The sequence below is a fragment of the Camelus dromedarius genome, chromosome 2 (genome assembly GCF_036321535.1).
Source record: "Camelus dromedarius isolate mCamDro1 chromosome 2, mCamDro1.pat, whole genome shotgun sequence".
Lineage (NCBI taxonomy): Eukaryota > Metazoa > Chordata > Mammalia > Artiodactyla > Camelidae > Camelus > Camelus dromedarius.
In genome coordinates this window covers 40,653,516-40,671,390 of record NC_087437.1, presented here as the reverse complement: position 1 = coordinate 40,671,390, position 17,875 = coordinate 40,653,516, and positions in this window count along the sequence as shown.

Here is a 17,875-nt window from a genome sequence, read left to right as displayed (position 1 = left end):
AAAATAGCAGAATCTTTGCTCTCTCTGTCTACTGGATCTAGCATTATCCGAAAAATTTTCCAGGAGATCAACTAATGTTTAAGTCTATTCTTTCTTAAAGGTTGAAGTTTGTACCATCTTGGCATGCTTTGGAATTATAGAGGAGGCAAACTTTTTTTTATGAAACTAACACTGATCAAGAATGTACCAAGTCCTAAGTGATGCGAATAAAAAGAAATGTAACATTTAAACCCTGGAGGCTCACAGCCCCACGATGTTGAATGTAGATAAAACAACCAAGCCTTCCACTGTATCAGCTGTTAAGAACTCTGGTTTCCTGAGGTCATTTTGTCATTTTAATGTAATGCTTGGCAATGGCGTGTTTTCTCTTCCCTAAACTTAACCATAAAGATACAGCGCCTGGTGTGTGAAATATATTCTTGGGGACTGAATTAGTTATCAGCAATTTTTGTAAAAACAAAGTTCTGAACTGGTCTTAGGACTCTACAAATCTGCCTAGTTTAAATACAATCTGTTAAACTTGAGATACATTCAGATAGATGGGGTGGGGCTATATTCATTAAAAGTGTTCAAAGGGAAAGATGAATGCAAAATAACAAAATCTTAACGTGAGTGAAAGAGCTTCCTTTCACTAGTGAGGTGCAGGTATTAGAGTAACAATTGTCTGGTGGGAGAGGTATGCGGTTTCTGTAGCCCAAGAAGAGAGAACACATGCTTTGGTTAACCCTACTGGTATTAATTTCATGAAGATCCTCTCTACTAACTACTCTCATTTTTGGAGTCATTTCTCTCAAATAGCATCTCTATATTTTTAAAATAACTTAGTTTTATTTTATTTTATTTTTGGAAGGGAGGTAATTAGGTTTACTTATTTATTTTTTTCAGAGGAGGTACTGGAATTGAACCCAGGACCTCATGCAAGTTAAGCATGCGCTCTATCATTTAAGCTACGTACTCCCCAGCATCTCTATATTTTTTAAGCTTTGCTCTCTTTATTGCCCTAAAGTAAATTAGTCATCTCACTCACCAATGACCTGAATGTTTTTTAATTAGCTAATATGATAGAAAAAGTTTTTCAAGATAAATAGATATGTTTTTCCCTCACATTTATCAGCCTCTGTGAAACAGTCCCAGATTTCACAATGCAGTTTTCAAATACCATTCGTCACTAGAATGATTATATTAATGTTTCCTAATTAATTGTCTTAAGACCACATTTGTGGGACTATGTTAAAAGAAAGATCACCCTACAATTACCTCAGAAACTTAGCCCCTTGAACAGAGTCCAAGGAAGACCTATATTTTATTGAATTCTCTATAGCAAGGGCTCTTTCAGCGAGATTTCATCATGCGGATTTGTGGTTTGGAGCCAATAACTTGATTTTTTAAAACTGTATTCTATTTATTAGTACCCTGTTTCATTTCAAGAGGATGTGAGGTGGCTATCAAAATATATATAATACAAAAGAATTCAGTGAGGAAACTGGGACAAATAAAAATATAAATAGAAAGGCTAAGACAAAGCTAGGAGTGTATTTAGTGTACAAATGCAGATCCCTGCTATGCATTGCTAAATTTGCCAATGAGGGGGCAACTTAAAAAATAAGGAATTGTTGGTAATGACAGCAAGAAGTATTCCTGCATGATAAAAACAAGTCGTTCCCCATGAGGGCAGAGAACTGCAATAGCATAGATCGTTGAAACCCACAGATAAGCTTCAGAGCTAGATTTTACCAACGACATGTGACTGGCATATAGAGGAAGTTCAGTAAGTATCTGATGATCAGATGGGATGCACAGGTGGATGGATGAAAGGAAAATGAAATATTTATTTAACAATCTTTTTGTGCAGAGCTTATGTGCTGTGGCATAAGAAATAGGGGAAATAGGATACGTAAATAAAGAACAATAGTGAAAGTGACAGGCGAGCTGAGGGAGTTATCATGGTGGGGGTGGTGTTCAAATATGGAAAAGACCTCCCTCCACTGGAAAGATTATAGAGAATGCAGCCCTTGTGTTGAGCCTTGTGGAACAGGCAGAATTTCTCCAGGTAGAAATGAGGGAGAGGCTTGCCAAGGGGAAGATTAGCATGAGTAAAATGTAGGCTGTGGCTGATAGCTGTCTTCTGACTAACAATTTGTACAGTGCCTCCTTCAAGGGAAAACAAGAAGCTCATCTGACAGGAGTGCTCATCTGACAAAGTGATTTATATATAGAACTACAGCCAATATTGCTGAGAAAGCAGGTCAGGGCTCACACACAGGTAGATGTGAATGTTGAAGTAAACTGGCTGGCTCTCCTTGGGTGGGGAGGCATTGAGGAAATGAAAGTATGAATCAGGGAAGGCTGGACTTTAAGCTGGGGCAGTGGCTTCATCTGCCAAAGGCAAGGAGGAAGTCAATCACATACACACTCAAAGCAGACTTAATGTATTAAAGGGGGAAAAAATTGTCCATATCAAAGCAATGTATGATTCTTCCTTTGAGTCCTGTCTGATTTCATCAATAACATACGAGAAGTATGGTCATTTAACACGTGGACAGATGACACACACTTATTCGCAGCCCCTTTAAAATTTTCAGCAGTTAGTTTAAACAACCAAACCTAACAACAGTTTATATCTATCTGATGTAAACAGTAAAACCTCAGCTCCAAGGTTTACTCAACTTAAGTGCAAACCCATTTAAAACTAGTGAAAGGAATTGAATGACAAAATTAGGTGAAGTTCTAGTTCTTAGTAACAAACAAGTATCTAACCAAATGTCCACATAACGCTCATGATGAGCCTGTTTAATAAACAGGAAAAAAATTGTTGAATTTAATGATCCATCCTTCTCTAGAACCTGTGGATGGGTCAGGATACAAACCCACTAATTACTGGGAAACAGAATACAAACTCCTTCAAAGAAATGTCTTTCCCTTATTCTCCTGAAAAGGGTTGATAAAGTTGTCCTCCTTTACATCCCACTTGGAAGTCCACCTTACAAAGGTAGACCTCTTCTCCGCGTTACAGAGAAGCTACAAGAGACTGAGGATCAGCCTAAAACACTGGAGGAAATTGCTGTCCCCTTTTCCACCAGCTTTTACCAGGACCAAGATGTCAGTGGAAGCCCACTGAGGGTCAGCCACAGGTTTACCAATTCTGTATTTCAGATTAGAACGTCTTGTTGGGTGGAGATGTCAGAGATCAGGAAATGTGTCTGAAGCCACGGCTAGGGTCAACTCACCGAGTCCGGGCAGCGGTTAACAGTCCACTCCTGGGTTGCGGCCCTTGGGTCTGGGAGCACTGCCTTCATTTCTTACGCTGGCGGGGAGGGCAGAGCAAAGGAAACACATGCTCCAAATTCGCCTCATGGAACTCGCACTCCGTTTTCATGCCGTTTAGAGCTCGACTTGTCAAGGAGGAGTTTCCTAGCCAGAATTTTCGCGCAGGCCCGGTTTCTCCTGCGTGCAGACGCCTCCCTGACGCGGAGGACACGCTTGTCCACAGGGCCCTCTGGGGTCCCTCAGAGAGAGCGAGGCGCCAACTGGCCCCCGTGGGGGCGCGGCCGTCCCAGAGCCAATCATTAAACAGCGCGCAGGCGCAGAAGCAGCACCCCCCCCCCACCAGGCCGCCGCCCGCGGGACCCCGGGTGGATGCTGTTTCACCCGGGCGTTTACTTTCCATTTTTCAACGGTGATGAGTAGCAAAAAGCTCCTTTCGTGTACAAAACTGGTATTCCTGTGTCTACTTCTGTTTTCACTAAGCTTTTAGAAGTGCGGCTGTTGTAATATTTTTCACCCTGAGGAGCAACCTCGTTTCCAAAACGCTTTCGTCATCTTGCCCGGCTTCAGTGACTCAGGCATCGTTCTGAAATACCTAGGCACTTGCCTTTTGCCAAAACTACTTCTCTAAGAAAATGTTTGGGGTTTTCGTTTGTTTGCTTGCTTTGCTTTTGTTTTTGTTTTTTAGGATTTAAGGCCCGAAAGGGATTAGCGGAAATTGTGAAGCCCATCAAAAGTGAACGTATATTTTGTAGTATCAACTAAAATAGTATTAGAAATCATTAAACCGCATGCTTTGTGCATGGAGTTACAAAATTCACACAGGGCTTTCACAAAGACAGCTTTGGGCTTAAAGTCTTCCGAAAGCGTGTAACTGTAATTTCCTACTGTACAAGAACACTGCGTGCATTTTGGTATAATAAGGAAAGAAAATGGCTTTATATTAGAACTAGGAGACAGGCAGCCTGCATTTTTTTGTTAGGGACTCCCTCTGTGCTTTTTTCTTTTCTTTTCTTTTCTTTCCTGTTTTCCTGACATTGGCATTGATGACTGGCCAAAGGGAATTGTGGAAGTGCAGACTAGGAAGAACTGTGATATTCCAATATTGGGGTGAGGAGGCTGTTCCTTGCACATCTCCTATTGATTGATCTTGACGGTTGCCGATGCTTTGTTTCCCACACTCACCTTAACACTCCGAAGGCTAGAATCTACCCTAGAATCCCTCACTTTCCAAAGCAAAGGCACAGTTAATGCTCCAATGGCGCATAAATACCTCAACCGTCTGGGCTGGTAGAAGGGGCTGCAGGTCTTTTAAAGAGCAGCTACAGTCCTCATCCCATGTAGTCACACCATCTACAACAGGACTCACGTTCTAGCTTTTCTCACTGTGGAAAGGAAACGTTACTGTTTAATTCATATCCAAAGTTATAAATACAGCTTGTAAATTTTACTAACTTGTTTCACTTTTGTTTGGTCCTTGAGAAGTACAACTTGCTTTTTGCAGATGGTAATTTCTGGTGGTGTTCTCTGCTTTTTTTTTTTTTTTTTTCCTGGTATGAACTTGCTGTATTTGTTAAAGTTTGTTTGTCTTGTGGTTTCTAATTCCCATTGGTGCACTGTACAATGGGGTGTGTAGTGTCATGAAGAAAGAAATAATATGCAGATATGTTATAAAGTGTGTTTTATTTTTAAATGACTGTGGTGTTGATAATATATTGATTTATCAAGAAACTAAGGGAAAATTTACCAAAATGTGTATATTTTAATAAATGCATAAAGCTTTATTGTGTGCCTTTAAATTTTAAAGTGGGTTTATAAAGCAAGTCAGAAACAAAAGTGTCTTAATATAAAACATCCATAGTAATGTAAAGCTCTTACACAGGAAATGACCAGAAGGAAAAAAAGAAAAGGAGCTTTCCCGTATTTTGTTAACCTTAACCAGTACCTGAAGTCTGCTACTTTCTTTCCATTCTAAAATGGAGATGAATAAGTGAATCTTGCCTTAAATGTTTCAATTATCCTTTGTAGAAAAGCCAGATAAATGAGCTCATTTTTTTGAACTAACGGCATTATTGTGGAAAATTCGTTTTCAGAATAAAAATATTTTAAAAATTACAGCTAATGGACTATTAAAATTTAAACTTGAAGAAAGTCAGTGCCATCTTACCTTTTTAAATTCACTTTATGTCCATGAAGAAACTGAAAGTTCCATTTTAACAGACTCTTGGGAGACCAGGAAGTGGTTCTATCTCCCTCTCACTGTTTTCCTTCTAACGAGGTACAGGACTCTACCTGGAACCCTGCTGACTACACTGCCTTGTGAAATTACCCCATCCCAGTACAGACACCTAGTCACAGCCGCACACCGCTTCACCCTCAGCACCACAGAAAATTCAACTCATTGCCTGCATTCATTTTATGGACAAGTGGCAGGAAATTACCTGCCTGTAGTCTCAAACCCAATTAATGACAGTAGCATTAATTTATTTTACTTTTTGAAGGCACCTGGAGAAAAGGCAGAGGGGCATATCAGCGTTACATATTTTCCACACCAAGTGAAATGCGAAGAACCTGCCATGTCTTTATTTCCTACAACTCTTCGATCTCCTTTGCAAAGGTCCACCCACATGAGTAGCAAGGGAGAGAAAAACAAACTTTGAATGTGTTCATTTGTGGAATCACAGTTGTCTTCCAGTTTGGTCTCTTTTTAGGTGATCAGATCTCTTTGGGATAAATCCTCTGTCTTTGGGATTTCCTCCCCTCCCCCTTGCTTCTCTCCAAAATGGCATCTGGGAACAGAACCTATATGAGCTCCTGCTGGGGAGGGGGGCCTGCCCATGAAAACCAGGGTGCTCTGGACTCTTAATGGATACTGCTGCAGAATGGCCATTGGATGGCTCCATGGACAGGTGACCACTGAAGAAGGTTGTGCCCATGGTGACATTCACTTCCAAAGGCCATAGGCCTGGCTTTTAACTCAAGAAGAATTCCTTTTAACTCCATCAAGAATTCCTTGATGCTTCCCATATGGACTCCAGGCCTTGCTGGTCCACTTGAGGCCTCAGCACTTCTACATCAGAACCCACTGCATCCCTCCCACCCCAGGGCCTGGGGAACCAGGAGCACCACCTGGGGCCCAAGAATCAGCCACCAGGAGCCTCACTAATGAGGCACTCTCATCACTGGGCTCTGCTCACTGAGGCTTACTGCCGGTGGTGTGCGGCAGCCAGCTCATGAGAATGGTTGTCAGCTTTTCATGACTTTTGGGAGTCAGCTGCTGAACACAACCATTATTAAAACTTAACTTCTATAAACTTAACTTCTTAAACTTAGTTATATTGGAAACAAAGGTAATGAATACTCAGAAGTAACTATTTTACTACCTGTAACTGTTGTCTCTGCTCCTGAGGTTATTTACCACTGTTACATCTGTCTGGGGAAATGCTACGTGATCATGTGCTATGACACATCTCTTCCCAACTCCATGTTCAGTGAGTTTGCATTGGTAGCTTGAAATCAGTCATGGTGGGAGTATTTACACCATGCGAATTGCAAAATGCTGCAAAATAAGAGTTGGTTGGTTGTTTTTTATCCCAGAGAGCTGTCTGTTAAACATTTATAAGCACACCACGGCTTATATCCTTTCCGGCTAAGTATAACCATAACCCAATATTTCGTGTTCTCACTCTTATCACATCCTCACCCACGGAGGGTGTAGGGGTAACCTGGACAAGTACTTTTCCCTCTCCCTCTTACCTCTGTTCCCCCTCTCCCCGCCATCCAGCAGGACCAGCATGGGCTGACTTTCCACTCTTCTTTCAGTCTAACAAGGATTCCCTTACATATTATCTTCCTTCCTGGGGGCAGTAAGCCTTTTAATTTAATCTTACTGGTAGGAGGGTTGCCCATTTGCCTGTTTACGAACAGTCTCCAAGAAGAGTCACAGGACAACATGGAACTGGCAATTATCAGGATCAAAAATAATTGGATTACTATTCCAAAATACAACCTCATCACATGGGTCTTGAAGTTAAAAAGTTGTTTAATAACAAGTACTGGTGACTATATGGAGAAACTGGAACCCTTGTGCACTGTAAAAGGATGCAGCCACTGTGGAAAACAACTTGGCAATTCCTCAAAAAATTAAAGATAGAACTACCATATGATCCAGCAATTCCACTTTTAGGCATATATCCAAAAATACTGAAAACAGGGTCTCAGAGGTATTTATTCATAGCAGCATTATTCACCATGGCTAAAACATGGAAGGAACCCAAGTGTCCATCAGTGAGTGGATAAAGAAAATGTGGTCTACACATACAATGGAATATTATTCAACCATAAAAAGGAATATAATTTGACACATGCAACAACATGGATGAGTTTTGAGGACATTATGCTAAGTGAAATAAGCCAATCACAAAAAGACAAATACTATATGAGTCCACTTACATAAGGCACCTAAAATAGTTAAAATCATAGACAGTAAGAATGGTGGTTTGGTGGCACAACATTATAAAATGACTATAACTCAATAAAAAATGTTATTTAAAAAAAAAAGAATGGTGATTTGGTTGCCAAGGGCTGGGGGGGAGGGGCAAGTACAGAGATGTTTAATGGATATGGAATTTCCATTCTGCAAGATGAAAAGAGTTTGGGATTCTCCAAGGAAGAAATACAAATGATCAATAGGCACATGAAAAAATGCTCAATATCACTAATTATCAGAGAAATGCAAATCAAAACTATGATGAAGATCATCTCACACCAGTCAGAATGGCCATCATTCAAAAGTCCACAAATGACAAATGCTGGAGAGGCTGTGGAGAAAAGGGAACCTTCCTACACTGCTGCTGGAAATGCAGTTTGGTGCAGCCACTGTGGAAAACAGTATGGAGATTCCTCAAAAGACTAGGAATAGACTTACCATATAACCCAGGAATCCCGCTCCTGGGCATATATCCAGAAGGAACCCTACTTCAAAAAGACACCTGCACCTCAGTGTTCATAGCAGCACTATTTACAATAGCCAAGACATGGAAACAGCCTAAATGTCCATCAACAGATGACTGGATAAAGAAGATGTGGTATATTTATACAATGGAATACTACTCAGCCATAAAAACCGACAACATAACGCCATTTGCAGCAACATGAATGTCCCTGGAGAATGTCATTCTAAGTGAAGTAAGCCAGAAAGAGAGAAAAATACCATATGAGATCGCTCATATGTGGAATCTAAAAAAAAAAAAAAAAAAAGAGTATAAATACAAAACAGAAACAGACTCATAGACATAGAATACAAACTTGTGGTTGCCAAAGGGGCGGCGAGTGGGAAGGAACAGACTGGGATTTCAAAATTTGTAGATACTGACAGACATATGCAGAATAGATAAACAAGATCACACTGTATAGCACAGGGAAATATATACAAAATCTTGTGGTAGCTCACAGCAAAAAAAAATGTGACAATGAATATATGTATGTTCATGTATAACTGAAAAATTGTGCTCTATGTTGGAATTTGACACAACATTATAAAATGACTATAACTCAATAAAAGATGTTTAAAAAAAAAGAGTTTGGGAGAAGATGGTGATGATGGCTGCACAACAATATAAATGAACTTAATACCACTGAACTGTACTCTTAAAAATGCCTAATACAGTAAATTTTATGTTATATATGTATTCCCATAATTCTAAAAATTGGCCCCAAAAATTAAAAGATTATTCAGGGTATCAAAGCTGTTTTAGAGGCATCCTCTCCTTAAGCTGTAACTCAAAATTATTTTAAAAACTAAATATCCCATTTGAAGTTTAAGGAATCCCCATATGCCAAGCATTAAATTGACAGCTCTTCCATGTTTAATTTCTAACAATCAGCAGTTCACTGAGAGTCCTTTCTGTGTCAAGTTCCCTTCCTCTCCTTAGCCCACATGCATCTACCTGAGGATAGTTTCCTTCCATTCTCACAATGGCCTCAATCAAATCAGGAAAGATTCTAAACTATGAGGCTCAGAGAAAAAACTGCATGCCCCCATTTCTGTGACCTAGAAATTTGAATTCTCCAAGCTTTTATTACAAATATGTGTAAGCCTGATGCTTACCCATCAGAGCCATTTAGAGTGTTTTCAAGAAGGAATGAGCCCTCTGGAAGTCAATTAACTGGATGAGATAAGTACTGTGTCAGGCTTTCCTTCAGAGAAGGGAAATACAAATGATTTGTGACTCTAATTAACTTCAAAAACAGCAACGGGAATACAATTTGGAACAGAATCCAAAGAGGAAATAGTCCATCCAAATTCAATTCTGGTGACTGGAAGACTGTAATTGAATTTCCTTCCTAGCGGAGACACTCCTCAGGGCAGGTGGGGAGGGGGAAGGGAGTTTCCTAGCAATGGGGTTTCCCTGTTCTACAAAGCTCTGTATCCAAAGCAGCCCCTTTAACGTATTGGAAATAAGTTCAAGGTGCAGATACAACGTCCTCAAATCTCTCACCCAGGCTTGTCAATCTTGTGGTTAAGAAGGTGAGGATTGGGCTAACTAATCGTGGTGGAGAGGGTATGGGAAGATGTGCTGTGAGCCTTAAGGACCAGCAGAGGAAGGTCACTTCTGTCCTATCTGCTCCCTGACACCCAAATGCCTCCACTAGAAACAAAGTCTGGCATTCCTCAATAAGAAAGATCTTTGAATGCCTTCACAATTAACTCCCCTTGGAAGAAGGAACATAGTGTCTTAACTTACTGACATTGAGATATGAATGACTGATACCAGTTCCTTCCCAGAAAGCAGGTTTTCACAAGTCATGAGAAAGTTATGAGGTCTCTGGGTGCCTGAGAGAGGGTTGGGGGACTACAGGAGCGGAAATGGCACAGAAGGGAGAGGTCAGGGCCCCAAAGACACACTTGGCCCCATTCACTTTGCAACCTTGCCAAGAGTTAGATCTAAATATAGCAAGGGCAGAAGATGCCATAAACCAGCCCTGAGCTGATGCCCTCAAGATCGCTCTGAGGGGAGATATGGCTGGTGAGGTGCAAAGAGGGTTGGACAGTGGGGTGCAAGAGAGAAACCTGTATTCCAACCCTGGCTTTCCACAGGCTAGGTAAACCCGGGCTCTACACTGGCTGTGTAAACATGTGCAGACCTCTTCCCCTGTTTTCTCATCTGTAAACAAGAAGATGACCCGTGATTTCTAACTTTCCAGTGCACTGCCATGAGGGCAGTGAACACATCTCTCCTGCTTCCTGCTGCACCTTGGCACCCATGAGATGCAGGAGGCTTTCAATGAATATTTGTTGAAAGAATGGATGAACAGAAGTTAAGTCTTCTCTCATCATCCAGAGGCCCTCCCTATACTTTTGCCAAAGTGGAGAACAATTTCAATCACTCTATTTAAAGATTCAACTGTTCACCTCCCTGACAGATTTCAGATCCTTGGAATCCCTTTGAGAAATTGATCCTAAGAAAATAAACAATCAAAGATATGGTCAAACATTTATGCCAAAAAAGTCTCTATAATTACACAGAAAAAAAAAACCCTCAAAATGGAATTAATCTAATGTCCCAAACTTGAGGTTGTTTAAATAAATTACAGTGTAACTTTAGAATTCAACACTGTACAGCCATATAAAAATGTCTTCAAAGAATGTTTCATGACATGAGAATCTTCATTAATTATATTACATTTTTAAAGCCAGATGTAGAGATTATATATGTCTTTAGTTTAGCAAATGCATATATTTGATATATGCACATAGAGAAATATTTAGGAGATTGTATAAATTATTAACCATTGTTACCTCTAAGAAGTCTGATTTGGGGTAGTGTTGCATTTTCTTCTTCACACTTTTCTATTTTTTCCAAACGTTCTTCAAAATATATTTTACTTTTATTTTCAAAAATAAAATGTAATTAATGTTTATTTCCTATGATATATGGGCCCTTTAAATTATCTGTCATGTCCTAAATGGCAAACCAAGAAGGCACCCTGGCACCTCCCCACAAGCAATGACACAAATAATAGAAGGTGCCCTCTCAAAGCCATACCACAGACTTCTCTCACTGCACTGGCACTTACAAATTTAGGATTTTTATATTCCTTCTGCAAAAGGAATCCATGCTCAAGTGGAGTTTATAAGCTTGGATACTTGGCTCACATACGTATTGTTAAGTATTAAGTGCTAGTGTTAACTCGTTCCAGATGACAAGGATGTTGAAAAGACATCACAATGCTAAAGGATTAATGAAGATATTTGTGTATTTAATTGCAAATATTCAGCTTAATCCTTCTATCGAGTAAAATATGTGCCAACATACATTCGTGTGGCCTTGGGGATACTGTCTGTCACACAGAATATGGTCAATAATTATTTGTTAAATCAGGTTAAACAGAATTTCACACAAACCTGCCAAAAATGTAATTATTTTCAAAATATACATATTGTTCATGATTTAGAAATGAAATCCATCCTTCGCTAAGGTCATTCTGCTACTTAAAATCTCCAGTGGCTCCCACTGGCCAACAGATCAAAGCCCTTCACAGCCTGCACCTGCTCCATCTCCCTGGTCTCATGTCTAACTCACCCCCAGGCGTCCAGTGTTTGGACCCCAACAGACTCCTCAGTGTTTCCTGGGCACACTCTCTTGTTCCCTTGTGTATCTTTGAATGCCCTTCACCCCTTCTTCACTCAGCAAACTCCCATTCGTCCTTCCAGCTCGTCTCAAATGTATCTCCCCTCTGAATTTCCTGAATTTAACCTCTGCCCAACTCTCTCCTCCCCCACCACATGTTCCCCTAATATTCTTTTTTTGTGTACGTAGCATTTTACATGTTGAATCCAATTGTTTATGTCTCTCTCCTGCTATAGAGCAGAAGCCCCCAAAAAGAGTAAAAAGAAAATATTAGAAATATTTTAATCTAAAAATTAAGAAGAAAATTAAGCAGTATATCAATATAGCATTATATAATATTAACATATTATTAGATGTTAATAACAATATATTATAATATGTTGTTATAATATATTATAATGTGTCATTTATATATTAACATACAATATGTTCGGTGTGTTAAATATGAAGCATAATTTGGTTTGTATTACACTATGAAGTTTACTATGGATGCTGCTGAGCCACATATTCAGCAGGCATCCCTCTGAGGGACTACTGGGCATCTGGGTCTTCAAGAGCTCCTGGAGACAGAGCATCCTCTTCAATGAGGAGAGGTAAACGGCACCACCCTCACCACCTTTGCTATTTTGTTTAAGTTGCAATATTTTATATGGTACCAATACCCATTTAAGTGGATTTATCTGTTTTTATCAAACTAACCACACAAAAAGAGCTAGTCATTTTAAAAGATTCCTACAAAGAAATCCAAAAAACCATCACAGCAAAAATAGTGAAGCCAAAAGGACAAAAGTTTGCTGTCTAGCAAGAATTTTCAATAAACACTGCTAATCTATGATCTTATAACAATTCATGAAAAAGCAACTATTTTTTGAAGAAAATTAGTGCAATGGAGAGATCATTTTGAAAACAGATGTTTGTTCACTTATGTGATTTTCTTACCAAAAATAATATGTATCAACTATAAAAAGTTCTACTGTACATACAGAAAATTTTTCATTTTTAAATCTGATTAAGAAATTTTACAAAGAGTCTCTATGGGTCTTGAAACAATTTTTTAGAAGTAAAAAGAAAATTGACCTGATTAGTTTGAAAAAACAACTGAAAGTCACCAAGGAAGTTGGAGAATTGCCAAATTTTAATACAAATCTTTGCAAAATTGGTGGAGGAGATTGACACAAGAGTATATTGATTGAAGAAGGTAGTCAGTGATGGTTCTATGCATTTCTGTAAGGTACATTTTTCCAGCCAAAGTAGCTATTAAAACCAAATAGTGAAATTAACTGAACTAAGAATCAGACTTCTGAATGCTTTTATCTCAGTGTTAAATAATGAAGTAGGTTCAAGCTCATTGCTCTCATGATTACATTATTACTAATATAAAGAGAAGAGTTTGTATCATTAAAAAATATGAAATAAAATTAAAATGTTATTTCATTTTCCCCATTCTTTTAATTTTTTGTACATTTTATACTGCACATAATACAATAATACCATTACTCATCTATAGAGGTAAGTAAATAAACATACACAGGTATACCTAGAAATAGGAGAAAGAGTTAATTAAAGTTTGCAGAACGAAAATCTTCTAATAAGATTTAATAGCAGAGATATAAAAAGTGTCCATGGATCCTGTGCACAGTATGTGAAAAAGACATAAAAAGGGGGGGGAAAACTTTTAGGTAGGCATGGTCTGTTTATTTTGTAATAATCAAAAGGAGAGAAATCCTCTCTAAAAATTTTGGTGTCCTACAATTTAAACTATAGCACTGAGTAGACTAGAATATAAACTGCAGCACTGAATAACAGATAAGAATGGGAAACTATATATCTAGCTAAGAAAATGTATGGGAGAGAAATTAGACATTGAAGTTAAGTGGCATTTTCTGGCAAACTCTTAAGATCTCATTATTTAATGAATTCACTTGACCAGACAAAGGCACGTGTTAGTACCTTTCCTAAGAACACACTAATTTGAATTCATGAATATGATGAAATTCTGTTTTCCAGAAAATACTCAGCCAGTTAGTGAAAAGAACATAGAGGGAAATTAGAGGCAGTTTTATCACTTATCATTATGTAGCAATGTCGTGTTTTGAAAATGAGATTGAAACATGCTTCGTTGTCTTCTCTCAAACTCTGTGGAGCTTTTGTTTAACAGATTAGAAGATGGATGCAAGTGAAGCTAGTTCACTAGTTGCAGTGCCCAGGTCTTCGGTAGCTGCAGAGTGCTTCCCCTGTCTTTCTCCCCAAGCTTGCATCTCAAAAGCTGCTCCTTCTCCGGCGCTGAGATCAGTTTTTCGACCTATGGGAGGAGATGAGCAAACTTAGTGGTGACCAAAGGAACCCTTGATGAGATAAAGCAACAGCCTTACCAGAGACAATTTGAGGACAAATAAAAGCAATAAGTCATTTCACCCTGGGTGGTAAACATATGGAACAATGTTAACTCCAAGTGACAGTGCTCACCGAAGCATAAATGGGTTCAAGGAGGGTTCAGACACACTTGGGGAGAATTACTCTCTAAAGGGTTATTAAATAAAATTAAGTTTGCTTTGGGAAACTTCCAGGCTCTGGAGACAGACCTCAAGGACTCAAATCCCATTCCTCTGTCCTCAGGGCGCTGCAGTGACAACACCTGACACAGAGCAAGTTTCTTTCGTTCTTGTCATGACATCAGAACTAAATTCCAAATTCTGTTACACAGAAGGAGTCTTTGACAGCTTCCCAGGTCTTGGCACTGCCCGCTGTCCTTGGGCTGGTGAAGAAAGGATCTGACTAAGAAATCAGAACCCTGCTTCTCCCTTTCCCATCCAGATAGACTTTTTAAAACAAAATCAAGGCCCTACTTCCCTTCGAGGGGCCTTTTGGGATTGAAAGTAACTCAGAAAGACCTCCTAACCTACAGTGCTCTTTTTTATTTTATTTTCAAATTTTAAGCCCAAACTAGTTAACTTCAAAGAAGCTCTGTGCCAAAATCACAGCTTTGTTTTCCTAAGGAGGCCTTATTGAATGATTGATATTTTGAAGGTTTTCCAGTCCAATGATTTCTTTGCTAAAAACATGGTTTACTCACTCATCTCGGCCTTTGTTGCAAACCAAACCCACAGTCTGGACGCTGTCCCCTCACCCCCTTAATGGTGGAACTGCTAACAAGCAGTGACCACAGTGGCCCATTCCTAGTAAAAGGTGCCCCTCTGAGCTTTGCTTTTTACATGCAGATTATGAGCGCTGTCATTCATTAGGACTTCAAAGCCTACAAGAGAGTTTACTCCCTTTGGTAGCTAATTTCCCTTATTTCCTGAAAATCCATTTGTGGAGTAGTGGAGAATATGAGTCTACACTTCCTCTTTCCAGAGGTAGAAATATTCAATAGCCTTTGTACCATAGAGAAGCCTGAGTTCCCTTTATTTTCCAACTGACCACAGATAAAGGATCCCTTTCTAAGAACGTTTGTTTTGAAGACTAGCAGGTCCAGAATTTAAACCTACCCCTAAACCAACATCTTCAATTGGGAGAATATTTATGTTAAAGAAACTTACGCTAATTTTGAATCTGTCCTTTCATTAAATGGCTTTCCATGGTAATTCATTCCACTTTCTTAGGGAATAAATTCCTCTTGAGAGCTAGAGTGGTGGGTAATACTTCAGGTTTACAGTCAGACTTGCAAGGCTATGGAACCTTAGACAATATGCTTAACCACTCTGTGCCTCTGTTTTTGCATCCATAAAATGGGCATATGATAGCCCTTAACTCATGAAGTTGCTGTAAAAATTAAATGAACAAATACATGTATGGTGCACTCTATGTTACAATTTTAAGTAAAATGAATGTGTCTCCTTTTTTTTTTTTTTTTTTTTGAGGTGGGGAGGGAGGTAATTAACTTTACCCATTTATTTACTTTTTTTAGAGGAAGTACTGAGGATTGAACCCAGGACCTCGTGCATGCTAAGCACGCACTCTACCACTTTGAGCTATACCCTCACCCTGCTTCTCTTTAATACCCTATAAGAAAGATGCTTAATTTTGACATTTTGATTCTACCGTATTTTGTTAAACATAATTTGGTTTTGTTTCATAAATTCAAAGTATGCTGTAGCAGTATGAGAACCGGCCTCAGCACTGGAAGAGATGGGTTCAAATCCCAACCTTGATACTTACTAGCTCTGGGGCCTAGACTCATTACCTTATCTCCCTGAGCCCCAGTTTCTCCACAGAAAAAAGAATGATGCTGGTAGCTGAATGGACTGAATGTGTGCTCCCCAAAATTCATCTGCTGAAGCCCTAATCCTCAGTGTGATGGTATTTGGAGGTGAGCCTTTTAGAAGGTAATTAGGTTTAAATGAGGTCATGAGGGGAGAGCCCCCACGATGGAATTTGTATCCTTTTAAGAAGAAAGACTACAGCACACTCTCGCTTTTTCATGCTCTGTCTCTCCTCAACCCCCGCCAACCCTGACCAAGTGAGGACACAGCCAGAAGGCAGCCCTCTGCAAACCAGGAAGAGTCCTCCTCAGACTCCAGACTCAGACTTCATCAAAATTTTAGCCAGGCACAGAGCCAGATAGAATAAAGGCCAGGGCCAGCCTCATGGACATGCGACCTATATAGCCTCACAGGCCCCACAAGCAGAAGGACCCTGCACTTGGTTTAATTCTCTGCTGTTGGCATCTTGGATTCTTCATAATTTTATCATGAAACCTGTGTTTTGTAAGTGAAGTCTGATGGGACAGTGGAGCGTGTGGTGAGCAAAGAACATACGTGTGATGCACGTGTTCACCATTTCTTGCCACCTTATCTGCACATGGTGCTCACGATGCCCTGAGAGCATAGGGTTCCGGTGGGCCACAGTACACAGGAGTCAGGAGGACTCAAAGCAAGTTCAGAGTCAAGTGTGTGTTATGAGTTTCATGGTGAATGTTTGTGTTTCCCCAAAATTTATATGTTGAAATCCCAGCTCCCACAACGGACGGTATTAGGAGGTAGGGCCTTTGGGAGGTGCTTAGGTCATGAGAATGGAGCCCTCAGATATGGAATTAGTGCTTTTATAAAGGGCCCCACAGAGCGCCCTCCACCATGTGAGGACACACGAAGAGGGCGCCAGCTCTGAACCAGGAAGAGGGTCCTCATCAGAAGGTGACCATGCTGGTGCCTTGATCTTGGATGTCCCAGAACTGTGAGAAATAGATTTCTGTTGTTTATAAGCTCCCAGTCTGTGGTATTTGTTGTAGCAGCCTGCACAGGCTGAAAAGGAGTAAACAGTGCACTGACAGTCCCCAGAGGCCACACTTACCATTCAAACCACAACTTTCTTCTAATAGAAAACAAAGGCAATGGAGCTTGAAGACACGTGAATGACCAAGGAACATTGTCCTTGTGTTAACTTCCTGTGTTCACCAACCTGTGTTTACAATGAAAATGATGACATAGAAGGAAAGAGAAAGATAGGGCAACTTATTGCTCCTATTTCTTTCAGTCCTTCCTTCCTCATCGGTAAGCTGAAGGTAGAGAGTGTTGGCAGAAAGTGTGCATATCAAGAAGTGAAATAAAAAATAATTGAGTTAGCTTTGTAGGAAGTTTCTGCTGCTCTCATAAGAAATCCTAATATGTGTACATGCTACCAAGTACAAAGTGTGGAATTTCAGTGTTTCCACATAAAAGTGGCATGCTCTTTTATTTGCATTTAAAACAGACATTGCACAATAGAAAGACTGGTAAAATTCAAATGCTAGTAATTTAAAATTTTAATTTTTCTTTACTCAGAAAAAACACCATGACAAGTCAAGAGAGAGATCACAAAAAAGGGGGAAAGCTTTACACTTTAAGTACCTTTAACACTTCTGTATTTTGTAAAAGGAGCTACATGTTTTCATTTTACACTGGGCACTGCAAATTATGTAGCCAACCTGGATAAAGACCATATTTCCCTGGCTCTCTGGCAGCTACATGTAGCTTTGTGACTTCCTGCAAACAGATTCCTGT